The following is a 21129-nucleotide window of genomic DNA, read 5'->3' as shown; positions in this document are numbered from 1 at the left end:
TCTCCTTGTCAGTAAAGACAGGATATTATCTGAGCCCTGGAAATTTTTCTGTTTGGCTAGAACATCTTATAGAAAAGAAAGAAGAGAGAAAGTCACCCTGACAGTGGTTGATCCTTTTGCTATTTACCAGGTCTAGGGTCTTCATCAGTACCCCAACCCTCATCCACCAAGCTCATATGACCTGAGTGAAAACTGTTTTTGCTAAGAAAACTCATTTTCTAGACAAGACTCCTAAATTTCCTACCAAATGGCCACAATTTAACTTCATGGATCTTTTTTTTAAATCCAGAAAGACTCGATGTGTTAAGCATGGCCCTTTAAGAATGAGACAGGGACAGAGGGGGAGGATAAATTGATGTTTCATCACTAATATTGATTCCATAGGTGTGTTCACGTGCCCCCCAAGAACCATGCCCCTATTTAGAACTCACCGTGTTCATTCAGGCACAATATTTCTTGAGCATCTATCGTGTCCCAGGCACTGTCCTGGCATTTGGTCTCATTGTAATTTAAGTGTTAAGGGCAAGTACTTTGAGGAAGTTATTTAACTTTTCTGCTCCTCAGTTTCTTCATGTCTCCAAGAAGGGTAATGACAGTGGTGTTGTGGTGATGAGCAGCATAGTGAAGAGTTAGACACTTGACACACAGTGAGTGCTATGCAGTCTATCAGAGGGTTTCTGGATACTCAAAATGGCCTGTGCCTCTGAAACCCAGACGACCCCAAGGTTAGAAAGCAATAGGCAATCTCTCAATGCAGAGTTAGGGGTCTTACTCCCTAAGAAAGCTGCAGAGAATACCCTCATTCTACTCAGAATGCTGCCTCTGAATTCTCACTAATTGGTGACCGTCTTCAGAGTGCTAAAGAACTGCCACCAACACTCCCTTGTGCCAATTGGTAATGACATATGGGTCCAGTCCGACAGCAATACTTTTAGGTTGCTCAAGTGAAATGAGATGACAAAATTCTATTGTATCAACTACATTCTTCCTGTCCTAGCCCAGCAACTTCAGAATTCTCTTTCAGACCAAGATAGGCATTAACTGGAAATAAATTTCAGCTTCAATAGAGGAAAAGCTAAGTGGTTGTCCCTGAGATGCCATATGAAAAATTTAGATTAAGTGAGGCTTCCTTTTTTTCCTCTTGGCCTATTTTCTTTTATTAAAGGATGTAAAGACAGCACCTTCCATTTCTGACGTGCCTTCCAAGCATGCTTTACTTCTGCTCTACTTGCTGCCTACTGCTTACTCATACTGATAGTCCAACTGTCTGTAAAACTCCTAACATAAAAGAATGAAAAGAAATTTACTGGGTATGGAGGGCAGAACAAGGAGAGGGAATGGTATGATAGCAAATATTATAGGTATACTTAGTGTATCAGTTAGTTTTTACTGTGTAACAAATGACTACCAAACTTAGTGGCTTCAAAAAAGATCCATTTATTTATTTTGTGATTCTACAAGTCATCAATTTGAGCTGATTTCAGCTGGACTCACTCTTTAGTTAGTTGTTGGATCAGTTGGAGGTTTTTTGATGTAGAGTACCCTTACAAAGGTTTATTTTTTCTTTGTTCCACAGGGTTTATCTCATGAACCACTAGGCTAAGTAAGGTTGTTCACCTTGTGGTTGCATGGATACAAAAACGGGTGGAGAACACCTCTTTCCAACCAATCATCTTGAGCCCATACCCAGAGGGTAATGAGGCCTAAGAACTTGTTCCTCTTTGAGTTGCATGAGAATCACCAAATTCAAGTATGCACAGAAACCAAGAAATGTACACTTGTCAATAAGAGTAAGAGCAGAAGACACAGTAAGACCCGTGAGAATCCTTAAAGTAGTCCATAGCCAGTCCAAATACTTCATCTAATTCAGCTGATATCTTCCCTCCTTCCACTCAAATAATTTGTACAGTGTCTCTCCTCTGTTTATAAAAGCAATTCGCATTAATTGCAGAAAAATTTGTAAAGACAAGTACAACAAAGAAGAAATCATCAACCATGATCTCATATCCTGAGGCAATAATTATAAGTAATTATTTTATTATATATGGCAGAACATGACTTTGTTCCTATCTCCATTGTTGAGCTTTATATGTCAGAACTTATGCTAACTTCTTTTTATTACTCATTTAGTCTCCACAACAACATTCATTTTAGAGATGAGGAATATGAAGCACAGAGAAGCTAAACATCTTGTCTAAGTCACATAGCACATTAGTGGAGCCAGCATTTGTCATAGTACAGCCTCACTTCCCAAACCATTCATGCCCATTCAACCTTGTTGTTTCTCACATCCGTACTACTCCAACCAAAGGACATCAGGGGATTGAAATCTCCTGGAGGGCTTGTTAAAGCAGTTTGTTGAGGTTTACTTTCAGATATTATTATTTGGTTGGCCTGGGGTGAGGCCTAAGAATTAGCATTCCTAACGGGCTCCAGATGCTGCTGATTTTAGGTCCATGAACCAAACTGTGAGCAGCTCTCGTCACTGCAGCATTTAGGAAAGTACTGTTAATTCTGCTTCAAAGATGAGAAAAACCCAAGTTCAGGGAGGTTCAATAAATAGGCCACGGACACACAGCTGGTCAAGTTTCTTTTATATCCCTTTTCCAGTTTAATCTCATGGAAAGCAATAAAAGCCAGATGATTTTCACTTCATGTGATAGCTCCTGCCTTTCTTCTGGTGAGGTTTACAATGCTCAGGGAGGTAGTTGAGAATCTAGACACAGCCTCTTTGTGAACTAAGCAAGGTGTGCAGACTTCAGTCATTCATTCACTCATTCACTCATTCATTCACTCATTCACTCATTCATTCACTCATTCAGTCAATCATTCACTCATTCACTCATTCATTCCCCTCGGGGGAAAGCTCTTGCCATGAAGCTCCATGATGCACGGTGATTTGAGTCCTGTTGTCAGCTGTGCCCCCCCCCCCGCCCCCACTGATATTTAAGTGACTGTTTTTCTGATTGAAGGAGTGACAGTAGTCCCCTTCAAGTGAAGTTAGAACAGAAAAACAAAAAAAAAAAAATGCACAAACATACTACCTTTTGAAGCTTCAGAAAAGAACGTGCTCCAAAGGCCTCTGTGCTATTTTTAAACAGCAGAGAGCCAGGTATTATTTTGCCAGGTTTCTCATAAGAAAAAAAGAAAGAAGAAGAAGAAAAGAAAAATCTCCTATGGTCACAAAACCTTCCTGTTGTTCTGACCAGAAGGGGTGTAGCTTTTGTAGTCATGCAGGATTAGCTTGAAATTTTCTGGGTGTCTGCTCCTGCTATGTAAAGTGTGGTCCTTGGGACTTGATAGAAATACCAATTCATGGGCCTTGCCCCAAAAGAACTGAACTAGAATCTTTAGGGTCAGAGTCCAGGAATCTGTTTCCATAAGCTCTCTAGATGATTTTTGCAGCTACATTTTTAGGAGCCCTGGTCTCCTGAGAACCCTACAAAACTTATTTGCCATTCTTCTGTGGGTTCTGCATGCACAGATTCAACCAACCACAGATAGAAAATATTCTGGGGTAAAAAAAATCGCATCTACTGAACATATGCAAGCTTCTTTATTCCCCAAACAATATGGCAAGTATAACAACGATTTATGTAACATTTACATTGTACTTAGTATAAATAATCTAGAGATGGTTTAAATATACAGGAGAATGTGTACAGGTAATATGCAGTACTATGCCATCTTATATAACAAACCCGAGCATCCTCAGGTTTTTGGTGTCTTTGGGGTTCCTGGAACTAATGTGCTGTAGATCCCTAGGGACTACTACTGTATTTTGCTTCCAGAGGAGAATAGCTGTTCTTCTGGAAAGTTTTAGGTCTGTACATCTCAAACTTTAGTGACCTTCAGGATCACCTAGAGAACATGCATTCCTGGATCACACCCTCATAGTTTCATCCAGATTACATCTTGGGTTGGGCTCATGAATTGGCATTTCCACAAGTCTCCTGCAGACCCTGCTGCTGCCTATCCTAGGCCATACTCTGGCTAGACTAGCATCCTTTCAACTCATATTAGAACATGAAAGAAAACAAAGCTGACTTCAACTTTCAGACCTTTTCAAAATCTCTGATTCTTTAAGTCCATTTAGAAATTACATCTTCTTTATTAGGAAACCTTCTGTCTCTTGAAAACCATTTTCCTTTAAAAATGTATTTTTCAAACAAATCCACAAACTGTTTAGAAATAGAGCTGGTTCTCCTTGTTCAGGCCATTTCTGAAGGAGGTCCTGGAGTATAAATAAATGTAAGCATGTAGTACGTGGCTTCATGGTTTCATGTTCAGGAAGTCAGATCACCTTCCATTTACCCAGAGACCGAGCCCCATCACATTGCATGGAGCTAAATTTGCTGGATCGAGCCTTACAAAAGTAATGCCAAAATGACCAAGATTGGCCACCAGGTCCTCTGAAGATGAAACTTTAAAATTGTGTCCCAACACTTAATGCAACTCTTAAACCCTTAGTATCTTCATCTTCTGGGATACTGAGGAGTGATGGATAAATGTATATGTGTATATAATTTCTGAAATTACTTATTGGGCTCTCCAGTAAATATTAATATATTCAAATTAATTGTGAACATATCGCCTTTGATAGTCAAAGGAAGTGTAGTACCAAAAAATTGCTTGAAACAATTAAGAAACATATATACTCAAATATAAGAGTCCAGCATCATGTCAAAAAAAAAACAAAACAAAAAAAAACACTTAAGAAGTCATAAGGAAATGTCAAAAGACAAAATTGCAACAAATTTAATCTAAAGATTTTAAGTGTCTTTTACTCAAGATTTTAGAATTGGGCAACATCTTATCCCACAAAATGGAATGCTCCCTTGAGCTGAGGAGTTTGACTTTATAGACAGAAAAGGGCTGAAGGAAGATGAAGCAGAGAATCAAGAGTGGATTGATTGGTTGTTTCAAGCTTACTTTCCTTATAGGGTTAAAACCAAGAGACTACCTTATCATGCCAGCTAAAACTAGCTTAGTTGGGGATTTTGCTATTCTCTCTCATGCTCCCAACCTTCTGGAAGGTCAGATAAATAACTATGTTTTGGCTTGGTGACCTGGAACTTTAGCAGGAGTGATTCCATCTCTGTTTGACCTATTGGGCCTAGTACTGGGAGCTCATCCCAAACCATGGCTTACTGTATTTTATTGAAGAGAAGGATGAAGTATGATCCTTGTTCTCACAACTATTTACTCCATGCTTTCCATATGCCAGTCACCTGGACTCACATAATTCCCCTTGAGGATCTATCATAGTGTATCAGGGATGCAGATAACATAGAGGCCGGTATAGCAAGAAGTACAAACATCGAATGCCTGAAAGCCACAGAGGAGTCCAGAGGAGACCTTGGTCCCTGTGAGCAGCCTCCCCCAGAAGATGCCATTTGCAATGAATTTTGAAGGCTGGATGGACGTTGTCCAGACAAAGCAGGATTGAGGGGTGGGATTGTGGCAAATGGAATCACAGAAATCTGGAGGATTACAGTAAACGGAAGCAGATAAGCATTTTCACCAGGTTGGCTCCTGAGGGAGTAATGGTTAATAAGCACGAGATCTGATCCCTTGGAAAATATTAAACAAATCTGCTACTGCCTCCAAAAAGGAACATATAAATCTATTTGAAGGAAAACACATCTGCACTTGTGATTAAAGCAAGTTAACCTTTCCTGGGTGGCTTTTGTCTTTCCATTGTGTTATTCATGAAATCTTCCATTTCCGTAGTATCCCCTTGAGGTTCTAGCTAAATGAACTGCAGGCCTAGAAAAGCATGCTTGCCTAAAATATGTTCCTCCTAGAAAGTGAATTTGTGAAAATTTTAGATATTTGTGCAGCTACAGGAAAGGAATCTGAGGGGATGGAAAGAACAGGAACATAGAGAGACTTGAGGCATAAATTCTACCAGTACAGGCATGTTTTAGTCAGCTTTTTTGCTGCTGTGACTAAAATTTCTGACCAGATCAGAAAGATCTGACTTTTACTCCTTTTAAAGCAGGAAAAGTTTATTTGTGGACTCATGGTTTTAGAGGTCTTAGTCCAAAGAAAGCTGGCTCCATTCGTCGGGGGTCAGAAGGGAGGCTGAACATTATGGCGGGAGAGTGTGGCAGAGGGAAGCAGTTCACAGGAGGATCAGGAAACAGAGAGAGACTCTACTTGCCAGATACCAATATATACCCCATAGCCCACCATATATACCCCAATAACCACTTCCTCCAGCCATACCCTACCAGCCCTCAGTTACCACTCAGTTAATCCCTATCAAGGGATTAATTCACTGACTGGGTTAAGGCAACTCAATTATTTCTCCTCTGAACCTACTTGTATTGTCTCACACATGAGCTTTTGGGGGACACCTCACATACAAACTATAACAATGCCTAAGTATGAGTGAGATTCATGAGCTTACTCTTTATAGGCCCACCATACCCTTCTAGAACCATCTAGAACTCCCCCATTCTCAGGTGTACAGGACAATATGAGTCCTGATTTACTCTCTGGAAGGTCCTAAGAATATTGTATACATCTGTACATACTGAGACACATACACAAACTTGGTAATAGCAAAGTATAATTTCCAGAGTTAGAACATCACTCTCATGAATATACAGTGAGTTTGTACCAAAGATTTATTTACTTCATTAGTGAGAGAACCAGTAGGCTGGTACAGTTCATTCCCAGAATATTTAAGGAACAAAGATTTATATAGTTAGCCAAGAAAGGAAGATAAAAATAAATTTTAAGATGGGTTCAAAACTGATTAATGCCTCACCAGGCAATAAAAATATTACCCTTGAGATTATCTTTTGTACCAGAGAGAAATCATTTGCATCTATATTGGATGAAAGTCATTTGTTCAATCTTCTATAAAGTAATATCTAACTTGACAATCTGATCTCCAATGAAGAGTAAATAAGAAAAAAACTTTGGTGGTGATAAATATGTTCATTATTTTCATTCTGGCAATGGTTTTGTGGCAAAATATATGTCAAGTTTTATCAGATTGTGCATTAACTATGTGCATTTATTGTATGTCAATTATACTTCAATAAAACTGTTAAAAGAAAAAAAAACATAGTCCAACAAAGGCACATTCCCCTAAAAAAATAGACCATTCTTTGGTAAACCTAAAGTTATCCTGAAGATATTAAATGCTCCTGTATGATGAAAAAGAATTCTATCATCCTTTTGCTTTACTTCCAGGTTTTGAATAATTTTTCTTAGCATTAATTAAAATAATTGTTCTAGAATTAAGGATTTGGGTTTGGCCATTTTCTAATTGTGTAACTGAAGGCAAAATATTTAAGCCTCCCTAAGGCTAAGATACCATGTGGGGAAAAAAAAAGGAGATAATAATAGGCTCCTTGTTCATAGGTATATATAAATAGTGGACGAGGGCAAAAATGGGTTCATTTAAAGTTAGATTCACTCACCAAATCTTGAACGAAGTCCTGATGGAATATGACTTTTTTTTATATCTACAGTCTATTTATAAGCATTTAGGAATGTATGTGCTCAGTATTCTAGTTCTGTGGTCAGTGGTGAGAATGTTTGATTCAGGCTCTCTGGATTCAAATCCCAGCTCTGCTATTTACTAGCTATTGTGCCTTGCTTTCTTAGCTATAAATGGGGGATAATAAAGATACCCACCTCACATGGTGTTCTTGGGACTATTCCAATGAGTTGTCACATCCAAGAGTCTAAATAGCACTTGCCAGACCCTCAGTGCTCAGTTATCATGGCCTTGAACAAGTGGCTGGAATGGTCCTGGACATTTCTGCAAGACAGAGGAGTATGGATGGACTTCTCATAGTGGCAAGAACTAAAAATGTAATTTTCATATGAAGAACACTTTTCCTTTGGGGGTGTCAGTCATAACTCCAAAGTTATATCTGGGGTACTAATATAGTTTAATGACATAAAAATGTTCTGGGATATACATATCATGTATACTCTGGGACTGGAGAAAAGATCTTGGCACCCACAAAAGGGTTAGCTAGGCAATTTTTTGGGTGACCTGGCCAGGCCTTCCACCCTGCTGACTGGCAGGGTTCCCTGAGCAGGATGTACCCTCCAGTTCCCACAGAGCCCACAGATGGCGTACCACCTGCTTTCAAGAAGATGGCTCCTCCCTAGTTCTGGGGCACTGCTCAGCCTGAGCTGTAAGATTTATCCCCAGAGGGTTCCTATTGCAGACACTGTGGGGCCCCCACGAGCTCCCCCTTGGAGTCCTTACCTGCCTATTGCAACTTCTACGTATTTTGCTACTAGAGACAACCTGTGACGTTACCCCACAGAGGGTTGCTTCGTCCATACACATGCCTGGAAGTTTTTAACCCCCCAAGATGGCTCCAGCCAGTGACTGCTTAATGTGGGAGTACAAAGCTCAGCTCCTAAGTCTGGTGGCAGGACATACTTTGAGGTACACTGAAGACTCCAGAGCTCCCTGGAGGGTGAGACTGATGCTAGGAATTTGCCTTGCTTGGCTTCTTCTCTTTTCTAGACCTACTTTCATTCCTGCCCCTCCTGGTCTGCCCTGGGAGCCCTCCCTCAGTAAATCCCTTGCATGTAGATTCTTGGCTCAGGCTAAGTTCCTAAACAGATAGGGTTTTGATTAAGAAATTTGCCTCTTCCTGAGTACCTTGCTTTATAGACTTTGAGGGACAGGAGGAAAAACACAATAGGAAAAATTGGGCCTTTCAGTAGAGAGAGCTGCAATTCAGAATTCTTTAAGGGGGCGGGGACTGATTTTCTCCAAGACCAAGTGCTGGAGAGTCAGACCTGCCTCAGGTCTGGAGAGTGTTTTTTGTTTTTTTTTTGTTTTTTTTTTTTTTTTTTTAAATGCACTAGGCAGGCCCAGACCCTTGGGAACTTCTTCCAAAACAGAAATAGCTGCTCTGAGCCTCACTGACTTCAGGGCAAGTTTCCCTAGCTTCTATCTTCAGCTCAGCCACCATAGGAAGGATGTCTGAGGTTTCAGCTGTTTCTTCATGTGAAATAAAAAGATTGAGCCCAGGTATTTGATAGCTAAGGGCATTTTAAATAACACAGAAGATCCTTTCTCCCCAAGGCATCAGGATATCCCATAAGCTAAAACCTGAAACTTTGCCTTTTGGAGTTTGCCAGATTACAAGGTCTAAGCTGCCTATGGGTGAGTATAATGATTGTGGCCTCCCACCTGCCAGATTTCCAAAAATCTGGATGGTCTCATATAGACTCACTGGTGCAGGAAGGCAGTTCAGAGTTTGATTTCTTCAAGAACCATCAAGTGGTGCCTGCTGCTCTGGCCACACCCTTAATTCTGTCCACCATCTTGCATGTATCATTCAAAAGAGCAAAAAACTCAATCAAGGCAAAGACTGGGTGGGAGAGAGTAAATGGGACAGGTTAAGTTCCTCCCAGTTTCTGGAATCACCATGACATGTGAACATATTCACACATTGTCTTGTGTATCCCACCTGCTCACAGTCGTGGGGTAGGAATTCATGGGGCCAGTTGTTTCTCTTAGTAAGTGGTCTCTACAGTACCTGGCAATAGGAGAAGCAAAATGAAGGTTTCTTAGACTCAACAAAGCCAATAAAGAGTAATAATGGTGAGCAAGTACAATTCATTTTTAAAAATTGGTAGGCAAATCTACTTTTTCTGTTTTAATACAGGAATCATGTTGGATAGAAGGGAGAGGACTTGTGTGTTGACTTCATTGAAAATATTTCTCTATATTCTTAAAAATGTTAGCTTTCTTTTCCTTTGGGTGACCTTCATTTACTGACTTTTTAAATATGGCTATTAAGTCCAGGACAATGAGACTATAATGATTTTTAAAATAATATTAAATAAGGGCTGAGGTTGTGGCTCAGTGGTAGAGTGCTGGCCTAGCATGTGTGAGGCACTGGGTTCTATCCTTAGCACTATATAAAAAATAAATAAAATAAAGTTTTTAAAAATAATATTAATATAGAATAAGTATCTAAAAACAGATCCAACTAAATTCAGAATTGTTAATAAATCAGTGACATTATGTAGAAAAATCTGTCATTGTAGATAATGCATGGTTATAAACAATATTGCAGAGGAAGAATATTTAAAGTAGAGCAGATGGATTTGGGCAGGACTGTTATTGGCAACACTACAAGCTGCTTACAGGCAGATTAAAGGCATCTTAGAGAAGATGAGCTCTGGGTTGTTTTTCAACACCTAACTGTTCTATAAATGAGTGAGAGTTAAAGCCAGAATGAGATAACGTTAAGAAACAAAAATGGTTAAAATTTAGACAAGAATACACTCAAACTAATTTGTTAGTAGTTTAAACCTTCTAGTATGCCTCTCTGTGTCTATTCACTAGCACAAAGTGGAGTAATTTTAAGCCTCCATGTTTTATTTTAAACTTCTTAAGAGTTATAAACTAATGAAGAAAGAAGATGTAATTCAACAAATGATGTAAAAAAAAAAAAAAAAGAAAGAAACTATTTGGGAAATACCAAATTAGAGTACTCTCCATGTATAAGCCAAGATAAAGTTATCAGGTATAAAAAGTGAGATTAAAAATGACTATTGAGAAAAACCAGAAAAAATTTAATTTTAACTCTTCTTGTAGTATGCAAAGATATCAAAACTTTTAAATTTAGGAAATCACAAATTAAAAACTAAGAATCGATAAGGCTTTGTAAGAGGCAGTTTGGGTAATATATCTCAGATGTCCTTAAAGCTTTCATTCTTCTTGGCCTATAAATCTGCTTTCAGGAACCCATTATAAGGAAATAATCTAAGTTGTAGATAAAGTTTTTGTATAAATATGTTTGTGGCAATGAAACTGAAAATGGCAAAAAAGAAACAGAAATTTGATAATCAGCACTGCAAAAATGGATACAAAAAAGACAGATGGACAAAAGAACATTAAATGTCCAATAATAGAGGATTCAATAAACAAAATATAAGTTCATGTGATGGAACACAGTGCAATCTTTAAAATAGCAATCAAGTAATGACTAATGGAAATTTTCATATGATTAATAATTAAAGAAAACCAGAACAACTTATATCAGTCTGATCAATTTTAAAATAAATTTATGTATACACATATGTAAACATAGGAGTCTCAGTAGCACAATTGTCAATCCTGGCTGCATATTAAAATCACCTGAAGAGTTTGAAAATATATTGCTTCCTGATATCCATTCTCAGAGATTCTAATTGGATTGGTCTAGGGTGTCATCTGGGCATTGGGAAGCTTTAAAAGTTCATTGGCTGTCTCATATTGGAAAACAATAGCATTTAAAAAAAACTTTTCTTCAAGTGCATTAGGGAGAAAGCATGAATATCCAGGCCCTTTGCCCACCAGATCTAATCCAAAGTGCTTTAAGCCCACTCTATGTTAATGATAGTGAATGGCAGAGTGAGTTACTGGAGAAGTCAAGTTTATATACCAGAGTTGTTCCAGTCACAGTGGTGACTTATTTTACTTGAATGGAGGCTTGGGTAAAGCTAATTGCATAAATCAGTCTTCTTTTCCCATTGACTTCCACAATCTCCTCAGAGACACTTCATCATCATTTGGAGCTCTTGTGCCATCAGCTGGGACTCCTGACACTTTTCCGGGACATTTTTTGTGTTCCCACTCTCTGTGATAAGTACTTAATGATCTGAAAAATGCTGGAGTGTAAGCTGGGAGCTTTGCTTTTTAAAGCAACTCTGCAGTGAATTGATTACTAGAGCAAATAGTTTTCCAGTGAGTCTGTTAGCTCAACTGTTTGTGCAGGTTGGTGAAGAGTGCGTTTATGTGGAGTGACATTATGTGTGTATGTCAAGGTTTCTTCAAGGAGAGACACACAGAAATGTTATCTAAAAACAAAACCATCTCCATTAAAGATGAAAATTATGAAGTCCAGGGTGAATGCCCACATTGTTTGATTTAAAATTTTCAGATTAATCTGAAAACAATTAGATGGGTGTTTTTATTTCCTCACCTCCATGAAAGCAGACTTTGCAAGTGAAACAGAATTTGCTACCTCCTTCCAGGAAGCTTGCTGACTTGGGAAATGTCTTCCTTGTTTTCAACCACAGGGAATCATTTAATGCTGAGGATCAGGTGGTATTTCTTGTACAAAGCAAACCTTTCCCCAAATGAAAGAAAGGGTAGAAAGAATTAGGTCCAACAAAGTTCTAATCTCTAAAGAAAAACAAGATAATAGTCATGTGGAAGAAGTGGATAGGGACTCTCCCCAGTTAAATCCTAATTTCCACTGCTACAGAGAACCCACTTTTTTGAGGGGACCTGGGCTTGTGACATTGTGACATCAGATCATGCTTGCATATTGGTTTCCTTCATGAAGTCAGAGATCCTGGTTTGGAAGGGAACTTACATATCCCTGGATCCGATGTTTTATTCCATAAATGAATTGTGTCCACCAAACTCCACCAGCTTTTCAGCCTTTCCTTGATTACTGCCAAGAATGGGGGACTCACTTCTTCTAAATCCTCCAATGCAGACTTTGGGAAGATCCCTTAGAAAATTCTTTCTCTGGGTCCAACTTTGTCTTTCTATAACTTCCTCCCAATGTCCATGTTTTGTTTCCTTGAAGTCTATTGCTACTTATCTTCCCAATTTGGGAATTCTTTGGAATTATTTTAGTAGATATAATTAAAGTAGGTGAAGTTTGTAGGTCTCCTCTTTTGTGACCTTGAAACTAGGTATTGTATTATAAGGAACACAAGCATCTGGATGGACTTCCCCCTTCATTTCAATGTTTGGTAGAAAGAAAACATAATACTCATTGAAAATGTGTTCTACAAACTCAGTGAAATCCTAGTGTATTAGTCAGTTTTCTGTTGCTATAACAAATGCCTGAGATAATTAACTTTCAAAAAGAGAAGGTTTATTTTGGCTCACAGTTTAAAGTTTCTGGTCCATAATCTAGTCACCTCATTGCTTTTGTGCCTGTGGTGAAACAGTGCATCATGATAAGATCACATGACCAAGAAGGAAGGAAAAGAGTGAGAAGGGGACCAGGTTCCCAAAATCCCCTTCAAAACAGGTGCCTTCCTTCCAAGTTTTCTAGAGTTTGCTCTTTCAAGGATATTTTTAAAGAGAAGCCCTAGATTGAGCAATAAGAGGTTCAGGTTCCAGATATCTCTACAGTTTCAAACAAATTATTTCACCTCTTTGAACTTTCCTCCCACCTATGAGGAATGATGCTTTGATAATCCTCAAGTTCTAGCCATCCTCAAGTATTTAGGATGTGGAGTCTTCAAGTTTAAGTAAGTCTGGCCAGGATTTACCATATTCTTTGTCATGGCTACAAAATACAAGATTTTTTTTTTCTTTTCTCCACCTTTCTTCTCAGCACAATGATTTGTTGATTTCTTTGAGCATCTGACACCTCATCATCCATAGGTAATAAAATATAGCTTACAAATAAATGGAAGTTGTCTTAGCTTGGCATCCTCAGATTTGGGCGCTTAAACAAAAAGATTTATGTACAAGTGATTTATTAAGGAAGTGTTCTTAGGAGAATCCAGAATAAGAGTGAGAGAAGAAGGGGCAGAAGCCAAACAAAGGAGCCATTGCAAACAAGGGTCCTAGCCTTGGTGACATACTGAGACAGTTTTTGGAATGAATGTGTATTACACCTTGCAGTGAGTCTCATTTTAAAGCAAAAGATCTGGGCTTTTGTACTCCCATACCAGTCTGTTCATAGCTGTGGGCCTGCCTTGGAAGGAACATAAACTATCAGGCACTGTGGCTCTCGGTGGTCAGGTGAAGCAGGTTTAGGGTAATCTTTACAAAAGGGGTCACAGAAATGGGAGGATGGTGACAAAGAACCAGTTAGGGGGCCGATCACAGCAGCAACAACATCTACTACGGAAGGTAAAACCATGAGTGAGTTTGAGTACATTGTGCTTCCTTTTACTGATAATTTGGTCATATGCCCACAGAAATACTTTAAAGTTTTCATAAGAATGGGAGATTTTTCTGTTGGATTTGGATTCTGTCCTTTCATGCATCCATGAGTGGAATAATTTTATGTAGTACGTAAAAAAAACTTGTTTTATTGCAGCCACTGATAGTCCCACAGTATATCACCTTGGTTCAAGGAACCAAGCCATGTACCTCAAAATACATACATTTCCTCTGGTTCTTTTCTAGGTGAGGTGGAGAGATTTGAAAATAAAAAAGGCTTTTTGCAAAAGCTCCTAGAACCATCCTTCCAAGACAGTCATCATTTCCCCTCTAGTCACTGACGTATGTGGCTGCACTAAGAGTAGCATTCAACAAATACTATTCAAATGGATGAACCAATTGTTGTGGTTTGCTTTGACTATGAAAATCAGGATAAATGAGACAGGGTTCAGTTCTGTCCCTCTCTCCCTCTGGTCAGTTAGTCCACTGTGCTTTGGCACCCAAATAAATAATCAGGAACTGTTGCATAATACAAACCACAACTCTAAATCCCCATTTAGCCACATTTGCAAAACAGACAAAAGAAACACTGGCATTTTTGAAAAGGAGAGATTTAGGCATAATCAGTGCTGGTGGTGGCTGGCTGCCCTATTGTAATCCAAAAAATGCCCATGTTGGATGCATTTAAATGCTAGGCCACCCAAGACCCAGCACCTTAAAGAACAAAACCCAAGTCAAAGCCACCTGTCAGCTCTGCTTTTCTTAATCCTAGAATATCCCAGGGAAAGGGCTCATCAGAGAAGCCAGACTTCCCTTCTCAGAAAAAACAGTTCAGGACACAATCTATTTATATCCATGTATTGAGTGAAGACTTCCATGAAGGAATGGTGAGGTGTGGGATGATCTAGAAAATAAATAAGCCAACCAAGAAAATAATTGGGCTTCTAATGATGCTAAGTAACTGTTCTCAGAGACTGTAAGGGAGAAGGTGATATTTTCATAAGCTAGTTGAAGTACCTGTCACTTGAAATGGTTTTTCAGCCAAATTCTCCTATAAGAAATGTATTCATGGGCTGGGGTTCTAGCTCAGTGGTAGAATGCTTGCCTCGCACATGCGAGGCACAAGGTTCAATCCTCAGCACCATATAAAAGTAAATAAATTAAAGTTATTGTGTCCATCTACATCTAAAAATATTTTTTAAAAAAAGAAAGAAGGATTCTTAGTTGCTCTCATTATATCAAAGAAGACATTTGGTATTTGTTTTTTAGGGATTGGCTAGCTTCACTAAGCATAATCTGCTCTAGTGCCATCCATTTCCCTGCAAATTCTATGATTTTGTCATTTTTTAGTGCTGCGTAATACTCCATGGTGTATAAATGCCACATTTTTTTTATCCATTCATCTATTGAAGGGCATCTGGGTTGGTTCCACAGTCTAGCAATTGTGAATTGTGCTGCTATGAACATCGATGTAGCAGTATCCCTGTAGTACACTCTTTTAAGGTCTTCAGGGAAAAGTCCAAGAAGGGCAATAGCTGGGTCAAATGGTGGTTCCATTCCCAGCTTTCCCAGGAATCTCCATACTGCTTTCCAGATTGGCCGCACCAGTTTGCAGTCCCACCAGCAATGTACAAGAGTACCCTTTTCCCCACATCCTCTCCAGCACTTGTTGTTGTTTGACTTCATAATGGCTGCCAATCTTACTGGAGTGAGATGGTATCTTAGGGTGGTTTTGATTTGCATTTCTCTGACTGCTAGAGATGGTGAGCATTTTTTCATGTACTTGTTGATTGATTGTATGTCCTCCTCTGAGAAGTGTCTGTTCAGGTCTTTGGCCCATTTGTTGATTGAGGAAGAGCAGGAAGAAAAGATTAACATTAAACAGATACATGAGGTGGGATGGAAAGGGAGAGAAAAGGGAAATTGCATGGTAATGGAGGGAGACCCTCATTGTTATACAAAATTACATATAAGAGGTTGTGAGGGGAATGGGAAAATAAACAAGGAGAGATATGAATTACAGTGGATGGGGTAGAGAGAGAAGATGGGAGGGGAGGGAGGGGGGATGGTAGAGGATAGGAAAGGTAGCAGAATACAACAGTTACTAATAGGGCATTATGTAAAAATGTGGATGTGTAACCGATGTGATTCTGCAATCTGTATTTGGGGTAAAATTGGGAGTTCATAACCAACTTGAATCTAATGTATGAAATATGATATGTCAAGAGCTTTATAATGTTTTGAACAACCAATAAAAAAAAAGAAGGAAATGTATTCATGGTGTTCAACCTAACATATACTATGTCATCATCTTGAAAAGAACATACTGCGGGGGAAAAGAGGCCACCAGCACACACCCAGAAGGCCTTCTAAATGCCGAGGAACCACAAACTTGTGTTTCTAGATGGTTTAATCATAGAGTTACCAGAATATCTCATTGTATAGTTTTCAAAGATTGTAAGTCCTAAGTTATACTACTCATGGATCTCCAATTCTTAGGAACATATGAAGAACCTATTGTTGAAAAGGTAAATTCTAGCTCTAGCTTCACAGATCTCTCTCCATAGGTGGTATAACTGGAAATCTGCATTTTTAACACACCACAGAAAAAAGGCTTTGAGGCAAGGAGACCTCAGAATGTACTACTAAAAGTCCTGCTGTGAACAGTTGTGATTTATCCATTACCAAATTAATAGCATAAAATGGATGCTAGACATTACATCAGTTCATTCATGAGCCAATGTGTTTCTCATATATGAAATATAATCTTTTGATTTAACTAAGAAATTGATTATGACCTTTATTGCTCATTATGAAAGAGAAGTAGTTTGAATTTCATGCACAAGAATGTTCAAAATATAATATCAGAGAGCCAAGTCCAGCCCACACTCTTAAAAATTTATAATCATAGCCATTTGGAGCACCAGGAGATAGGGATTAAGTTGTGTGATAAGAGTGGTTGCTTAGCATATGTGAATCCCCATATTCGATCCCCAGTACAAAAAAAAAGAGAGAGAGAGAGAAAGAGCCATTTTTTTAAAGTAACCTCCTTTTTAAAAATATTTTTAATTGTAGTTGACACAATACCTTTATTTATTTATTGATATGTGGTGCTGTGGATCGAACCCAGGGCCTCACATGTGCCAGGCGAGTGCTCTACTGCTGAGCCACAACCCCAGCCCCATAAAGAGCCATTTTTAATGATAGATGTGTAAACAGAAACTTGCTACATTTGTCAAAAGTACTCCTTTGATTCTTAGTTTAGCATTAAGACATGAACTTCATCACATTCTGAGGAATAATGAATTATCAGAACCACATATAGTCTCCAACATTCAAAACCCAGTGTTTTCTTCCTCTATTGTAAAGAAAATTTTTATCTTCGATAGACTGTTATTTGGAGAAAATAGGAAGTATTAGGTAGGTGTATGTATGTGTGTGTGTGTGTGTGTGTGTGTGTGTGTTTCTGATACATATCTTTGCTTAGCTTTCTGAGTGAAAGAATTTATCTCATGGATATTAGCCTGTTTGGCTACCCTGAGAGGGAAGGTACTATTAGGAGACCCATGGCTCCATAAGTTTTCAGTCCACTTGAGAAGCAGATAATGCTGGAGATCTGCAGAACTTATAAACTAAGGAAATTACAATAAAGATGCCCTGATTTGGTTGTTACACATTGCATACATGTTTATCAGCTATATCCCATAAATATGTACAATTATTATGCACCAATTAAAAACCAAATAAGTGAAATTAAATAAAAATTACGCACAGCACTATGGTGGAAACACAGGTGGAGAGGTGGGAGGAAATAACAACTGAAATTTAAAACTCTGCTGGAGTAAATAACATACTATGTGTTCAAACTGGAGAATACAGCCACAGTAACACCTAGAGGATAATTCACAGCAATAAGTATACTATACCCAAACAAGAAAATGTAAAATAAATGATCTGTTTTAGTCAGCTTTTTCACTTCTGGGACTAAAGGATCTGACCAACACAACTGTAGGGGAGGAAAAGTTCATTTGAGGGCTCATGGTCTCAGAGGTCTTAGTCCAAAGAAGGTCAACTCCATTCCTCTGGGCTCAAGTTGAGGCAGAACATCACTGCGGAGTGTAAGGCAAAGGGAAGCTGCTCACATCACGGTGATCAAGAAGCAGGGAGAGAGACTCCAGCTCCAGAGACAAAATATATACCCCCTAGCCTTCATTTTTCTTTGACCTTTGTTTTCATGAACTTTTGAAATTGAAGGTTTACTTTCCCAGAAGACACCTCTGGGTCTAAGAAAAGGAGCTTCATTCAAATGATTACCTGTGTGACCAGATATCAAGATGTAGATTTCAGTTCTTTGTTATTCAGGCAGTAAGTGCTGACTTACATAGATTTGTTGATTCATGTTATTAATTAAAAGAGGAAACATGAAAAGAAACTGATTATTAGCTTGGGATACACTCTCCTTATTCCTTCCTTAAGATGTTCTTGCTCTATAATGGACTCATGGAATGTTCCAAGTAGGGTGAGCTCTATCTACCTCATAAAACAAAACACTCACCATTATCCAAACTCGTCTTGCCTTCCTGAGCCCAATCTCATATTTGAGTTCAGGCTCTGTAGTGAGAAAGCAACTTTACCCAGAGCAAATTCATTTCCATATTTTTACTCTGTGCATCATTTCTTGTTTCAAAATGTGTTCTGAGAAACACCACAGGAAGTTCCATGACAAGGAGATTTTACAGAAAAATACAAACAAACAAACAAACAAACAAAAAACCCATATATCTTTCACTATATCTGTCGATAGGAAATGTATAATGCTCCAGGGATATTTAAGACTGATAAGGAATGTTTAAGGACTTCTGTTTCACTTTTGTTGTTTCTTTCTTTTCTTAAGCCAGAGATCCACAAATGTTCTTTTGCATAGAGCCAGGCAGTAAATATTTTCAGCTTTGAGGGCCATATGATTGCTACCATGGTAGCATGAAAGGAGTGGGGAAGCAAAAGAATGAGCATATGCTCTTGGTCCAATAAAACTTTATTTACAGACCCTGAAATTTGGATTACATATGTTTTTCACATGTCCCAAAGTTTTAAAATCTCTCATTATTCTTTAACTGTTTAAAGAGAGAGACCATTGTCAGTTCAAGCCCAATATAAACACAGGCAGCAAGCTGGACTTGACCCATAGGTCCTAATTGCCACAAAGCCAACTGTTTTCCTGCTTTTCTGTGTGTGTGTGTGTGTGTGTGTGCGCACGTGTGTGCACGCACTAGGGATTAAACCCAGGGCCTTGTGTATTGGAGGCATGCACTCTACCAACCAAGCTATATGGAATCACCTTCTAACCCCAATTAGCGACACTTATTAACATTCCAGGGGAGAGTGTTTAGGCTTTGTGTTAGCTTTGTGTTGCTGTGACCAAAATACCTGACAGGAACAATTTGGAAGGAAAAAAGTTTACTTTGGCACAGAGTTTCAAAGGTTTGGGCCATGATAGGCAAACTCTATCACTCTGGGATCAAGATAAAGCCAAGCACAAGGTCGAAGGGCATGGCAAGGGAGAGCTGCTTAGTTCATGGTGGCCAGAAAGTGGAGAGAGAAAAGGGAAGGGACCTCAGGGAAGATGCACCCTTCCAGGGTACTCCCCCAGTGACCCACCTCCTCTAATCACACTCACCTGCCTACAGTTAGCACCCAGTTCAAACTAGGATGGACCAATTAGATCACAGCTCTCACAATCCATTCATTTCACCTCTAAAATATTCCTGCATTAACACAGGAGCGTTTGGGGGTCACCTCATGTCTAAACCATAACAGTGTGCTCTAGGTCAGAGCTGCTCTAAATATGGCCTGTGAACCCACAGCATCAACATCACCTGGGTGCTTGTCAGAAACAGAGAAACTGGGACCTCAACCTTACAACCAAATCACAGTCCTGAGGGTGGGACCCCAGAGTTTGCTTCAACAATTTTTCTTACGATTCTAATGCCTTTGGAGTTATTAAAAGCACAGTCCTAAACTGTAACTTGAAAAGTGCTGATTTGGGAACATTTAAGAAACTATTGTCAGAATATAGCGGTTCATTCAGTCACTCATTTAACAAGTCAATTAACAGGAACAGTTACTAGGAGCCAGACTCTTCGCTATGCACTGGTGATTTGAGATAATCAATGAGATTGGGCTTTTAATGGACTGGGACATTATCTTACATCAGAGCTCCAGGGAATTGTTTCCAGTGGCTCTGTTTCCTGGCTTCCTCGCTTACCAAGCAGGTTTTGCTGGTTGGGACCATACCACCAGCTCAGGCCACACATGGGATGGTGGTTTAATGTGGTAATAGGAGCGGAGTGCCCCCTGCCATCCTGATATTAAATGTCCTTTCATTATTAACATTATTTCAGCTGCTGAAGTGATGTTAATCGGAACCATTATGCCTGCATCTCAGAAAGCTAACACTCATGTTAGCTTTGGGTTTGGGGTTTATGGGGACAGCTTTTCAAGCACCAGCCATAAATAGCCCAACAGATGATCTGGAGGTGTGCTCAGTGCCCACTCTCAGACCCGTCATATTAGGAGGGCAGACATCGCTTTCCTAGCTTTGAAATACCTTATGTTGAGATCTTTTGGATTCACAAATCACAGATACAATCTTGTATTTTAGAGGGAGACAAAGGTGTGGGAGTTCCTGTGGGTGGAGGGTTAGGGGAAAGACACGGAAATGAAGCAAACACGTGTGTGTAAGTTATACACCACCTGGCTTCTCTGCCAGCATGCCACCTGCCTATCAGCCAGACCCAGACAGGTTGCCATTACCATGGATCCAGGGGGCCCAACAGCTGTTCTTCTTATGCCAAGAATAGCAACTTTAAGAGGAGAGTGCCAAGGAAACAGGAGACTTGAGAGAGAGAGAGAGAGAGAGAGAGAGAGAGAGAGAGAGAGAGAGTGTGAGCGTGTGTGTAAGAGAGAGAAGCAGAGAGAACAGAATGCACAAATATCCATAGCAAATAAACCCAGAAGAGTGGGTGATGGCAGTAGTACTACAGGTGTAAAAGCACATGAACCCTTTCTAATAAACTGGCCTATTAAAATAAAAGGTCAGGTGCTTGTCTAGGCTGAAGGAGGATGTTCCTCCAAGACACCGAGCAGCAAATCATAAGGATGGAGAACAGGGCCCGAAGGCGCTCTTGTTTGTCTCCCTGTGGTGATCCTTTGAGAGGTACTGCTTA

General features: G+C 39.3%; 1 protein-coding gene and 1 long non-coding RNA gene across 3 annotated transcripts in view; one reads left to right on the top strand and one right to left on the bottom strand.

Moving 5' to 3' along the window:
* Positions 1–21129, top strand: part of Snap25 (synaptosome associated protein 25) — an 81651-nt gene that overhangs the window by 26131 nt on the left and 34391 nt on the right. The window lies entirely within an intron of this gene.
* LOC131423785 (uncharacterized) overlaps positions 8876–21129 on the bottom strand; it is a 41615-nt gene continuing 29361 nt past the window's right edge. The window contains exons 4-5 of the long non-coding RNA XR_009225837.1: positions 11970–12116; positions 8876–9533 (exon numbers count right to left, since the gene is read on the bottom strand). This is a non-coding gene — a long non-coding RNA (uncharacterized LOC131423785). The remainder of the gene's footprint in view (positions 9534–11969; positions 12117–21129) is intronic.

Source organism: Marmota monax, unplaced genomic scaffold (assembly GCF_021218885.2).
Source record: "Marmota monax isolate L192 unplaced genomic scaffold, Marmota_monax_Labrador192_F-V1.1 WCK01_AAM20220418_F8-fsc00014, whole genome shotgun sequence".
Taxonomy (NCBI): domain Eukaryota; kingdom Metazoa; phylum Chordata; class Mammalia; order Rodentia; family Sciuridae; genus Marmota; species Marmota monax.
Note: the sequence above shows the minus strand (reverse complement) of the source record. Positions and strands in the feature narration are given on the sequence as shown.